The sequence below is a fragment of the Myodes glareolus genome, chromosome 3 (genome assembly GCF_982192425.1).
Source record: "Myodes glareolus chromosome 3, mMyoGla1.1, whole genome shotgun sequence".
NCBI lineage: Eukaryota > Metazoa > Chordata > Mammalia > Rodentia > Cricetidae > Myodes > Myodes glareolus.
The window spans coordinates 88,978,966-88,992,478 of NC_142028.1; the positions used below are offsets into that span (position 1 = coordinate 88,978,966).

Consider the following 13,513-nt stretch of genomic DNA (forward strand, 5'->3'; position numbering starts at 1 on the left):
ACAACTTATAAAAGATAAAACCTTGTACCCCTGAAGAACAGAAAAACACAATCATTAAATACATTTTTGAGCAAAGGTATTGACAATCAAACACCACATATACACACTGTATACATATGTATGTATATGTGTGTGCATGCATTTGTGTGTATGTGTGTGTGTGTGTGCCATATATAAAGGGTAGAGTACACAAAATACAGAATGCTATTGGGTGATGATTAAGACAAACCACTAAAGACAAGAACCTGCAAAGGAGGCAGGAAGAGGGACTGCAGGGCGATGGGGGCGGGTAGGTGTGGGGTGGGGGCACAATAGTCGCTGTCTGAAAGAGTCTCTTCTTCCTGAACACGGCCCAGTTCCATTTCCAAATGCCTTTCAATTAGATGTGCCGTGCAGCACAGTGGCACTTGAGAAGAAGCTTGCTCCCACGTTGGGCAAGGCAGAGAAATGGAGATGTCTCTTGATTCTCTCTCTCTACCTTCCAAATAATGGCAGAGGCCTCATAGGCATCCTAAACAGAGAACTCTGAGATTTTAGAAATAAGTAGAAAGGATTTGCAGCTCTAGATGCCTCTCTGAGGGGCTCCTGACTCTAGCAATGCCTTCATTGTGTGAAGGAAGAAACATCAAATTAAGGGGAAAGTCATGGAAAGATGTAGGTTTTGTTTTTACGTTAGCTAACACTGTTCCAAAAACGACATGCCTAAGCTTAAAAATAAGCCATTTTTATTGGGATATGTTGTTAGTGTTTGTAAATCAATGGTTCCCAGTAGACTAACAGAACTGTGTCACCACCGCCTCTGTGTAAGTAAATCTAGAACATTTTTATCACTCCAAGAAAACCATTGGCAGTCTCTCTCCATGTCCCCAGCACTAACTTACTTCTGCTTTTATAGGTTTGCCTGCTCTGGACATTTTCTATAAATGAGATGATGTAATACGTGGGCTTTTGTGAGGAGCTTCTTGCACTTGACACATTTTCCAGGCAGACCCACCCTGCAGCCTACATGCTTCCTTCGCTTGGGTTGGGAACAAGATTCTATCTAACGGATTCATGACAGCGCACTGGTTCAGTCGCGACTTAATATCTCCTGGGTAACCTTTCATGATATGCCTCAGTTTCTGTAAAATGTCTTATATTTTGAAATGGCCATACTGAAGTAGACAGTTACCAAAGCCTCTGCCTCCTGCGCGCGCTGGGATTAAAGGTGTGCATCACCACAGCCCGGCTCATCCATCAGTTTTCAATATCACCCACCCAGGCTGTTACTTTCCACTCGTGCTAAATGCCCACTGATCGCCTCACACTTAAGGTTTGGGGGTTACAGTTTTCCAGATCTCACCAAACATAGGTGGTGCCACTGAATACCCTGAGAAAACTTGAAACCACCGTCAGAGTGATCTATACAAAGTCTCCAGGAGTGGGGGGGGGGGGGTGGGGAAAGAAATCTCACACATGGTTTCAAATCTTTAATTCATGAGTTAGGGAAAAACTAATTCACTGTAACTAAATAGCCTGGGAGGAACCTCTGTAAAAACACATGTGGGGAGGAAGTCAGGGAATTAAATCTAATATAAACATATAAACAGAAAGAAATTAAATAGAAATTAAGTATTGCTGGGTCAGGGGAAAGTGTTCATCAAAGGAGTCACTCCTCGGTATTTTTCTCAAGATAAATGCCAGCTGTTCTGAAATTATTAAACCTTAATGGCAGAGTCAACTTGCTGTTGCTTTTCTAACACGTGTGCTTAGGGGAACGGGATTCACCTGAGACTGGAAGTCTCAAAGAACAAGGTGGGTTTAGAAAATGGGTCACGTTTAGAAGAGGGTTTTTTCTATAAGGAAGATTCATGGATAAGTCAGGAAGGTGAAAAACAGTATGGGGCCCGTCTATAAAGCAACCAATGTGGTGAGCCCATCAGTTAATTTAAACTTATAAACCAGAAACAGATTTAAACAATATTACATGAGTGGACAGCTTTTCAAATAGAATCATGAAAACACATACCATGGAAGAGGATAATAGAAAATGGATAGGTACAGACCAGCTGCCAACGGCTGCCCATGTTGATTAGTTGCTTTGTTTTTATTTACTAAAACTTTTCACTAATATATATATATATATATATATATATATATATATATATATATATATAAAATTGTGCAAAGCAATAGGGTTCATGTGATATTTCCTAAGTACGCAGACCACACAGAACCTCTCAGCTCACTTCATTTTAATGAACACTTTCCCCTGTGTCCTCTAGACACAGACAAATGTTTGCATAACATGACCCATTTTCACAGCAAAATTAACACTACTTTATTGGCATCATATAACCGGGCAGGCCTGTTTTCAATTGTCTTGAATGTCACAGACACCTGGTCTATAGTATGTTTGCTCAGCTCAGGCCCTCACTGCAGTCCATGTTGCATTAGGTTGTAACAAGTCCTGAAAAATCTTAATTTACCTATCCTTTCTTAACCTCCTTCTATCTGCCTCTTTACTGCGAACACCTGGTATATTCCATGGGAACTGTGTAACATCCTACCTTTGTCTGTTTGCTTGCTTCCTGGTTGGTGTCGTTTACTTGTCTCTATTTCCTTTAAATGAGTAGTTTACTCTAAAAGCCAAAATATAGATTCAGTTAAAAAATTTTAAATATCTATTTATTTATGAGTGTTTTGCCTACATGATATATGTGTATCACGTATGTTCCTAGTGACTGAGGAGGCCAGAAAGCATCAGATAACCTAGAGCTAGCTGGGCCAGGAGGTCATGCACTGCCTGCCTATATATCAAACATAGATCATTTACAAGAGCAACAAGTGCTCTGAACATGAGCCATCTTCTCCAGCCCTCAGATTCAGTTTATTTTTTTAAGGTCAGACTGCTTCTCAGGTGGCCTTGCATATTTTATATTGTATTCTGTGGAGAGATATTGACTAGTTGATTCACGAGTCTCGTTGTCATTGAGTTAACTTGTCCCCAGTGATGTCAAGACTGACATGAGTTGTTTTCAAGAAGACAAGTCCCCAGGCCTTGTGACGATTAACTGTGGCAATGCTAGGCAGCAGTGGCTGGAGGCACTGCACAACTTCAAGAGAGAAGAAGAAGATGGGAAAGTTGGCAGGGACAGTAAGGCAATGGCGGATTCAGATCTGAAAACAATCCTGAGGGTCTGAGGCTGCTGGTCCGTGGTAGAATGCTTTGCTTGCTTAGCAAGTGTGATGGTGAGTTTGGTCGACAGAACTGCTAAAGTAATGAATGAATAACTATATAAGCTTCAAATAGAATATTCTATTTAAAGAGGCATAAGGAATATTTTATTAATAAATTATACTAATCCTGGAACGGAATTATGGAAAGATCGGAAATTTACCGGAAGTTTTTGTGGGTGATAAGAGTCCAGGTGAGTTAGCAGGTGATGAGGTCACGAGACTATAATACAGGCTTCACAACAGGGGATAATTAGGTATTCTGGCTCAATTCTGAGTCCCCAACACTTAATACAATGCTTAGCATAGAGTACATATACAATTGATATTTGTTAAATATACATATTAACACTTTTTTGAGTGGCTGGATATATGATGTTGGGAATTCTAAGGCACAGAACCAGTTGGGTGTTCACAGAGTTACTAGAGATCAAATAGCTAGGGAGACAACACAGATCTTTCTTCAAATTTGGTTTTTCCCTAGTGATAATCAGTGGTGAATTTCTTAGGCAAATGCTTAACATTAGAATTAATTTCCCAAACAATACAGTCTAAGAATGGCTAGCAAAAAACAAAAAAAGAAAAAGAAAGAAAGAAAAGAAAAGAAAAGAAAAGAAAAGAAAAGAAAAAGAATCAAATGAATCTAACTTTATTCCTTGGAAGACACATTTGGATTATAGCAAAACATTTGTGTTTTTGTTTTTGGTTTTTTTTTTGTGGTGGGGGGGGAGTCTCCAAGAGGAAGTTTCAGGAAGTTTCTAGAATGATGATAATGGGAGGAGTTATGATTGACCAATGGTAGCATCTCACATGGAGAGGTCAGGAAAATTAAAAACAATCTACCAACCAACGAAACCAAAGCTAGTGTTTTATAAAGATAAAATAAAATAAAGTAAAAAAGTAATCCCATGACAAGGATAAAAAAAAGGTGATAATATAAATTTTGAAATTCACAAGTGTAAAACAGAACATCTTGGGCAGATTTAAGGGTGAAAAAGGAACAGTGTGAATAACTGTGCTCCAAATTCTGATATCCAAGATGAAATTGATTAATCCCTTCACTCTGCCAAAGGTGTAACCTGCCAACCCTCAAGTAAGAAGATAAAGATAATCTGGACAGGTATGTATATTTTAAAGAAATTGAACTGGCAATGATTAACTTTTAAAAAAGAATATTGCCCAAACAGACTCACTAATGAAATCTACTGAGCAGTTAAGAAAGAAACCATATTGATTCTTTACCATCTGTTTCGCAAGACAGAAGAAGATAAATGATTTTCAATTAATTTATAAGGCAATAATAAACCAAATAACCCAACCAAGGACTTGATAAAAAAGACTGTACAAGTCAATATTTCTCACAAACACAGAATTGAAAAATCCTCAATGAAAAGCCGGGCGTTGGAGGTGCATATTTTTTAATCCCAGCACTTGAGAGGCAGAGACAGGTTTCTCACAGATCTCTGTGAGTTCAAGGCCAGTCTGGTCTACAAAGCAAGTTCCAGGATAGGCTTCAAAGCTACAGAGAAACCCTGTCTTGAAAAATAAGAAGCAAACAAACGAACAAAAACCCTCAATGATATAGCAAATGTAACCAGACCCCGTATAGAAAGAATTCCGCGTGGAATTTATACCAAATATGTAAGAAACTGAGACAATATTGACACCCAACACAAAACTCACAGGATCAAATGAACAGATCTGAAAAGAACATCTATCAAAATGCAATGTTATTCATGAAAAACAAGCTCCAGTAAACTAGGACTAAAAGCACATCTCCTTATCTCATTGGAGGCCATCTACAAAACACGGATTTGATCTACATGGGAAGTAGAAAAAGACAGGATCTAGTGAGTAAACTGGGAGCATGGGGATAATGGGAGAAGGCAAAAGGGGAGTGGGGAAGGAGGAAAATATATAACTCAACAAAAACAATAAAATAAATAGATAAATAAATAAACGAACAAACAAACCAACCCCACAGTCAACAAGCCACTTGGCTTAGTGGTAACATACTCCAGGTTTTCTACTAAGATCAGATACAAGGCAAGGACGGTTCTGCTCACCTTCCCTTCGAACTTTGTACTAGAAGTATTTTACTAATGCAATAAGACAAGAAAACAAAATAAAAGGTATACAAACTGCAGAAGAAATTGAATCACCTGTCTTTCTGCTTTCATCTTCAAGCATTCTTTATGAAGAGAATAACCTCAGACTCACACCCTTCCAGGTGGACATTCATGAAAATGACAGGTACCTCATTCCGATAGCTCCCAAACAACTTCCGAAATTCATTCTTATTAGGCCAACCTGAGTAACACATGCTTTTCTGAGTCAACTGCTATGGGTGTTTTATTCTTACAGGCACCATGGACTGTCCTACTTAGCCAGTTTTGTTACACATGCTCTATGCTATACACAGAATCAGCTGCTCTCGGTGGTAAAATTCTGAATGCTAATATAATAATATTAATATATTTGTAATTTATAAGTAAATTTTATAAATTATAAATTTTATAAATTTCTAATTTTTATAAATAAATAAATAAATAATTTATAATTTAATGTATATGATAATATGGACATTAAAAAGATTTAATTTAATGTCTATATTATCATATACATTAAATAAGATTTAGTGTATCCTAGGAAGGCAAAAAAAAAAACAATAAAACACTACCTATTTTGAACAGTATTTTCATAACTATCTTATCATCTATATTATCACAAGCCCACAGGTGAAAACCAAGCCTCTACCAGGTGTAGTGAGGGCTATAACAGACCAAACAGTGTTGTTTCTTTGAAATAATATTATTTTATTTAGCTAGATTCTGCTCCAGGCTGGCACAGACATGCTTGCCCTAAAATATGAAATACTTCTTCCCTCAGAAACAAGGAAATTTATTTCTCTGGAAAAAGAGATGGCTTTGGGGCAAACATGAAAGTATAATATTTTATTTTCCAATACATTGGCTGCTGCTCCAGATGCCTCCGAAATCAGAACGGTAAGTGCAATGAGAATCATCTAAGAAAGCCGACGGCTCCCAAGGGACAATGATTTCTCATTATTCACATTGATCTTTGAAGAGATCCCAAGATTCAAACAGCAAGGGAATTGGCAAGCTTGTGCTGAGGTGGGCTGCTCATAACCAGAGCAATCACTCACTGTCACCCTAAAACTAAGACTGTTTCTTTGGCGCCAACATCTCCCTTCCTCTTTCCCTTCTTCTCCATTTTGTATTTGGGTTCCTTGATATGCTAAGATGGGAAGATGGGGTCTCATACTGTAGTCCAGGCTAGCCTGAAACTCACTCTGCAACTCAGGCTGGCCTGCTTCAGCTTTTCAAGTGTTGGAATTAGAGGCACCATGTTGACTTTCAGTCCAATATTATTTTTTCTTTCTTTCTTTCTTTCTTTCTTTCTTTCTTTCTTTCTTTCTTCTTCCTTCCTTCCTTCCTTCCTTCCTTCCTTCCTTTCTTTCTTTTTTCCTTCCTTCCTTCCTTCCTTCCTTTTTTCCTTCCTTCCTTCCTTCCTTCCTTCCTTCCTTTCTTTCTTTCTTTCTTTCTTTCTTTCTTTCTTTCTTTCTTTCTTTCTTCCTTTTGTCTTTCATTTATTTATTTTAGCCGACTACTTTCTTTTCATAATGGAGACATGAGTCTCATTTAAAATGAGTCTGTCTTAGTAAAAAGGCTTGCTGCTGGGTGGTGGCGGGACAAGCCTTTAATCCCAGCACTTGGGAGGCGGAGAGGATCTTTGTGAGTTCAAGGCCAGCCTGGTCTACAGAGTGAGTTCAAGAACGGGAAGGGATAAATGGAGCAACCCTGTCTTGAAAAAACAAGCCAACAAAAAGACTAATCTAGGTTGAAGCTATAACAATCTAGATTAAATTACTTAGAATAATTTTTGCCTTAGTGGACTGGCAAACAGGACTAGAGCATGGTTTAGAGCTCTCATTGGTCCCCCTCGGCACCTCTCACTCTCAGCTTCCTCCTAGCAGCTCAATATGACAGGACTGGTAAACATGTTTCTTGGCAGACTAGACTTTACCTTCTGTAAAGACAAAGCTGATACTTCCTAGATCCACCGCCTGGTACCCACACAGAACCTAAAAGGGGTAGGGGCAGCAGTGTGTTGAATCCTAATTAATCAAACGATTTCTTCAATTCAGAAGAGCTGGAGCCCTCAAACTTTTGAAATGACACTGTGACATACTTTATTTTCCAGAATTCTAGGCCCACATTTTGGCACATTCTTCCCAGAACAATCTTTTAGAGCAGCCTCAGACTTTGCTCTCCTTTGGAAACGTGTTCACCGCCGCATTGTTCCATGCCCGGCTCTGGCTTGTCCTCGGGGGAACTTTACGTTGTGTGATATAAGAAGCGTCATTGTTGGCCACTGTCCCACAGCTAGTAGGGTGTATGACACCTAAGCATGCCGTTCTCCAGAGTTAGTCCCCTACCAACCCAATACTTCCTTTTCTTCCATAATGTGTTTATAAAAAGGAATTAATGGAGGCAACATGATTTTCCACTTGTATTGCCTTTTTAAATTTTTTTACGATTCCAAGGCTGTATCTGCAACCAATATAAGACACATTAATATTATAAAATTATAAGAATTATAATCTGAAGCCACAGAATGAGGCTTTGGACAATTATACACTTAGTATATGATGATGGTGGTTCTGTTAGGTGGTAAGGGAGCCAGAAAATTCCTGTTGCCTGCTGACTTCATACCATTATAACAATGATGTAGGTGGGCCATCTGTCTATGTGTTACTTTCATTGGTAATAAAGAAACTGCCTTGGCCTTTGATAGGACACCAGCTTAGATAGGCGGAGTAGACAGAACAGAATTGTGGGAGAAAGAAAGCAGAGGCAGGCAGTCGCCATGACTCTCCTCTCCGAGACAGCCACAGGTTAGGATCCTCCCGGTAAGCTACCACCTCGTGGTGCTACACAGATTATTAGAAATGGGTTAATCAAGATGTGAGAGTTCGTCAATAAGAGGCTGAAACTAAAGAACCAAGCAGTGTTTAAAAGAATACAGTTTCCATGTAATTATTTCGGGATTGGTAATGAAAAGACCCCAGACTATCTTAATATAAAATATACAGCTTTAATAAACAGAAGTAAGGCTTACACCAGCTTACACCAGAATCCAAACAATCCGTCCGGATGCAGGAGCCAGATGAGAGAGAGCTAGTGAGAGAGAGCTAGCAGGGAGCGTGCTTGCAGGTTTATAGGCAAGCTTTAGCCTAAGGGCGACATGCCCCACAAACAGAAAGTGATTGGCTGAACTCCCCTCCTCTATCATAACACCATACCACACACAGCCCATCACTCATATGTTTGCTATATGCTGGGATAAACAAGCCTATGTGTTGCCAGCAGTATGTGTATATCACAGACACAGACACACACAGGACGTCACACTTGAGAAATGACATGCTGCTGGCTTATGTATTTACCGTACTCCATTTGCCGCCACCACTTTGCAGGATGCAGTGTCTCATTGTCAACAGCATCATACATCTCGTGTTTACAGAGTCTTACCCTCTTCCCTGTGTTTGTTTTAAGCTTGCGTTGTTTCGCTCACAGCATCACCAATCGGTCATATAGGGAGCCCTCTGCATTCAGCTCTCTTGCGAGGCAGGATGTGCCATCCAGGTTTGTATAGGACGCTACCACACACAGCAGAGGACTCAACACACATGCCTTTCCCAGGAGGTGGTCACTTCGGTAAATGATGGGTGTCCTGGATACTTGCCTTTTATGCCGCGTGCATTTCTCTAGATAAAGTCAGATCAGACACAAATTCCCTAATTCAGCCTCGGTGATCGTCCCTTATACCCAACGCAGTGACCGTGGCCTGCTCCCGCTCACACTGTTGCTCTCTCTAAGCAGATCCTAGTTAAGATCTCTTAGAGATCACACTGTCTCTAAGCAGATCCTAGTTAGGTGAGGCTTAAGTCCCTGAAGCATTTAGCTACAGAAAGGGCAAGGGACCTGAGTTCAAGCCCAGACATGCCTCTATTAGCAGCTGGGGAGGGAACCTGAATGTCATCATTGTTAGAGCCGGTCAGCAGCAATGCCTTGATTCCCAATGATGTCCTTAGATGTCTCCAGATGACTACATGACTATGACCGCAAAAAACAGCAAAGCTATTATCAATCTGAGCAATTCTAGGTTTATCAGCTTCTGTTTATTGGGCTTGACTTTAATTTTATTTAAATCAGGGCTTCTGCCCAGGAAGTCAGCTGTCTGCCAGTGTTCTCAGTTACTACAGTCTCTGGTCCCAATCTCTGCATGCGCTTCCTTTCCTGGCTGCCCCAGAGAGGACCTCATGTGGCAATGTAGTGACAGCGAGCATTGATTACCACCAAAGTTAGAGAGAAGACGGCCCTGCTTCTTCTCCCCTCTTCTGAAAAGAAATCCAATATTTTAAATGCTCTTTAAATTCTTCTGAAACCCAGGGTATTATTTACCATTTCCAGCGGGGCAGGGGGAGAACAAACTTTGCTCCCCTTTAGCCCTGTGGAGAGGAAGTAAACAGAGCATTCCATCCAATGTGATTCACAGTTTCCCAGCTGCTCAGCCAGTGGGCCCACTGGAGACCGCTAAATCACTAGGATTTTCCCAAACACCCTGCAGGCCAGCTCCTCCCTGGTAAAGTCAGGGCAGCTGTAGAAATGGGAGGAGGGATCAGGGAGGGCTTGTTCTTTCAGTTGCCCACCCTCTGGTCTGCTGACCCAACATGTTAAAGAAGGTTTGGGATGGGCCACCAAAGTCCCATTCTGCTACAACAAAGTATATTCCCCTAAATGACCCAGAGGCAGCACAGGCACTGGGCCTTACCTGGCAGGAAGTGCTGGTGCAGAACTGTGTGGCCCAGACTGAGGATGTACTCCCATGTTCCTCCACTCCCTGTCCCTGGTCCAGTATCTTTGTCTTCTTGTTTAGCTAGTCTGTCTATTTATGCTAAGTCCTGTTTTTTTTCTTCTTCTTGTTTTCCACATTAGGCTGATGTTTCAGAATGAATGCCCTTCCCCCACTTTCAGTTTCCCACAAACGCCAGATATGGAAGTGTTAGTTGGGGAAACAGCATTTAGCGGAGAAGGAATGGCTGCAGAGACTCTGATATTGAATCTGGAACTTCAGTGTTCTAGAAAACTGCAGATAACCACAGACAACCATGACCAACCAGCTCTCGTCCTTCAGCCTCTGACCTTCTTCTGGATTCCTGCTCCTTTTAAAAGCTCATTTCTTTCTAGCAAGTCCTGGATTTCTAGATCTTTCAGTTTCTAAAGCAAGTTAATTATTTTTTTTTTTCTCACTGCCCTCCCCCATTATCCTTGATCACACTTTAGGGCTGGTTTTCCCATTTAAAAAGACCTAAGACATCTTTAAACAAAGTAAAAAGAAAACAGTAAAACAAATGTCAAGCTGGGATTTGCTGTTGCAAGTGGATCCGAACCTCCTCACTGCCAAAGCGTTTGTCCTTCTTGGAGCCCTGGCCGGAGTTTCAGGTTACCAGTGGTGACTGCTCAGGCTGAGGGGCCTGACCTCATGCTGCCCACCTCCTCTAAAATTCTTACCAAATACAAGATTTTTCTCCATTTCAGGGAGATGAATCCTGTCTCCCTGAAACCCTTGTGTAGACCATGTATTTGCTTTGAAATTTCTTGCAATATCTATTGCACTTTAGAAAATGTAGCGGACAATCGCAAACTGTTACCTGCACAGAGTTTAAGTTGTCAGTTGCCCTGCTCACAGCCATCTCTGCTGTACCTCGTGATTGCCAGTACTGCTGAGTGCTTAGCATGGGCAGGCTGGCACAACACTGTGCCAGCTAGCAAAGGACTGAGCTTCTGGGGTCATGAGAAACCTTCACACTTACTCAAACCACTATCAGAGAGCTGCGTAGGACAGTAGCTACTGCTCTCTGGGGCCCAAGGTTTTATCAGGAGCAGACAGTCAAATGCAAAGCTGGGGGCAAATTTGAAAGCCTGGCAGAGTTTTCTTTGCTTTTTTGAACTTCATTTTCACTTTTTGTTGTTGTTTTTTTTTGGGGGGGGGGACTATGCGTGCCACAGCACCTGGGTGTAGGTCAGAGGACAACCTGTGAGAATCAGTTCTCTCCTTCCACCATGTGGGTTCTGGGAAACATCCCAGGCTCATTATAAGACCCCCACCAGCTGCTGAGCAATCCCGACAGCCCAAGTCCACTGCCCTTAGCTAGCTGTGTTCATGGCAGGTTTACTGTGAAGTTGAATGCAGAACTGAGTCATCAAAGAATATGGACCTGTTTTACTCAATGGGCTCCCCCTGATGCATTATTTAAATAAAACAGCTCTGCTAGGTAAAGCTTTGACATGTCAAAGATCAGGACAGAGGGGCAAGATGAGACAGTTCATGGGGCGGAGTGTATCCATTTCACTAGATACTGACTTTGCATCTTACTGGGGTGTTGTTTTTCATCTACAAGTGAATAGATTTGTAGGACAACTAATGCCTCAAATTTGTTCAATTGAAAATGAAAGTGCTCTAGAGACTCTAAATCCTACTTGTAATTATTAATATCCTTTAAAACAGATTTTCTAATTTCCTAGGTTCTGCTATGTTTTCGTGGTCATTTACTCCTACATTCCCAAGTCTATTCTGACAGAGGATTTTTATTTCAATTTTCTTTGAGACTCATTAATGTTTATGTGATGGATATGATTATTTTGCCCGCCTGCATGTACTCCATGCATGCCTGACCACCATGGAGGCCAGAAGGAGGTGTTGGATTATCAGGAACTGGAGGAATGGATATGAGCCACCATGTGAGCGCTGGGAATCAAACCTTGATCATCCAAAAGAATAGCCAGTGCTCTTAACTGATGAGCCATCTCTCCAGCCTTGCTGACAAAGTTTTAATGCAATGCGTGCTGGCCAAGCTGGAGGTTGGGAACCCGGGAGCAAACCGCTCAGTAACAGGGAGTCCATCTACTCTCCTGTGGAGGGCAGTGTGTGATTGAATCTGTGACTCAGGAGAAGAGTGCTAACTGTCACTCTCCGAATTACATTGACAACAGTTATGGCAAACTGGTTGACTTCTGTGTGCTTCCATTTCCTCACCTGTAGAAGTGGAAGAATCATATTAATTGATTTATTGGGTAGCTCCTATGAGACTGTCCCTGGAGGCAGCCAAGACAATGGCTAGAACATAGTGTTCAATTACTCTTAGCTATTATTAGCCATTAGGCTTACAATACTATGTAATCTTTCATGATTATTTTGAGGACTACAGGAAGTGTGTGTAATTATTGTCTCCGCGTCATGAGAAACATAAAACAAACACGGGTGAACACTTAAAGAGCACTTACTATATGCTAAGTGCTCCCCTGTTTCTGTTTATCTACACATCCAACATTCACAACAGCAAACAGAGGCATTGTTCTTCTTAGCCTCATTTCACAGATAAGGAAACCAAAGGATAAAGAGAATAATTACCAGAGAAATACAACACCACAGCGGGATAGCAGCTACTCCAGGTAGAGTAGGTATTCTCAAAACACAAATGGTAGCAAGTGCTCTAGAAGATGCCAAGAAACCGGAGCCCTTGCAAGTGGGCCATGTGATAGAAAGTATCACCATGATTATAGGACACAATATGGAGGTTCCTCAAAAAAAAATTAAAAATAGAACTACTATATGATTCAGCAATCCTATTACTGGGTATCTATTCAAAGGAAGTAAAATCTGCAAGTCTACATACTGACAGTAGTCAGGAAATGAATACAATTGGTCTCCATCAATTGTAAATGGATAAGGACATAAGTACCACGGGATACTATTCAACTAAAAAATAAAGAAGAATGAAATCCCATCATCTGTGTCATCATAAATGGAACGGGAGATCATCTCTTTAGCAACGTGAACTGAACACAGGTATTAGATGCCCTCATTCCCTAGAATCAAAGGAAACGACCCAGGCAGAAGTTGAGAGTCATCTGGTGGTTTCCAGAGGCTGGGCAATAGGCAGGTAAGGAAAGGACCATCAGTGCTCACTACATCACAGGTGGACAAGAGCAGTGACCACACAGTGTGGTGACTGCAGATGACAGTGATGAACCAGACATTTCCAATGGTGTGTGTATGTTTGCATGCAAGCGTGCGTGTGTGCGTATGTGTGAGTGCTAGCTCTAAGTTTAATTGGGGCTGCTTAAATGAGTGTGAATGAGAGGTTATTTACTGGACCATGGGCAACTTAACAGCGGCTACACCACTGAAGAAAACCACACCTTTCCAT

General features: G+C 41.1%; 1 protein-coding gene across 32 annotated transcripts in view; it reads right to left on the bottom strand.

Annotated features, from left to right (window-relative positions):
* Nucleotides 1–13,513, bottom strand: part of Sgip1 (SH3GL interacting endocytic adaptor 1) — a 197,482-nt gene that overhangs the window by 159,159 nt on the left and 24,810 nt on the right. The window lies entirely within an intron of this gene.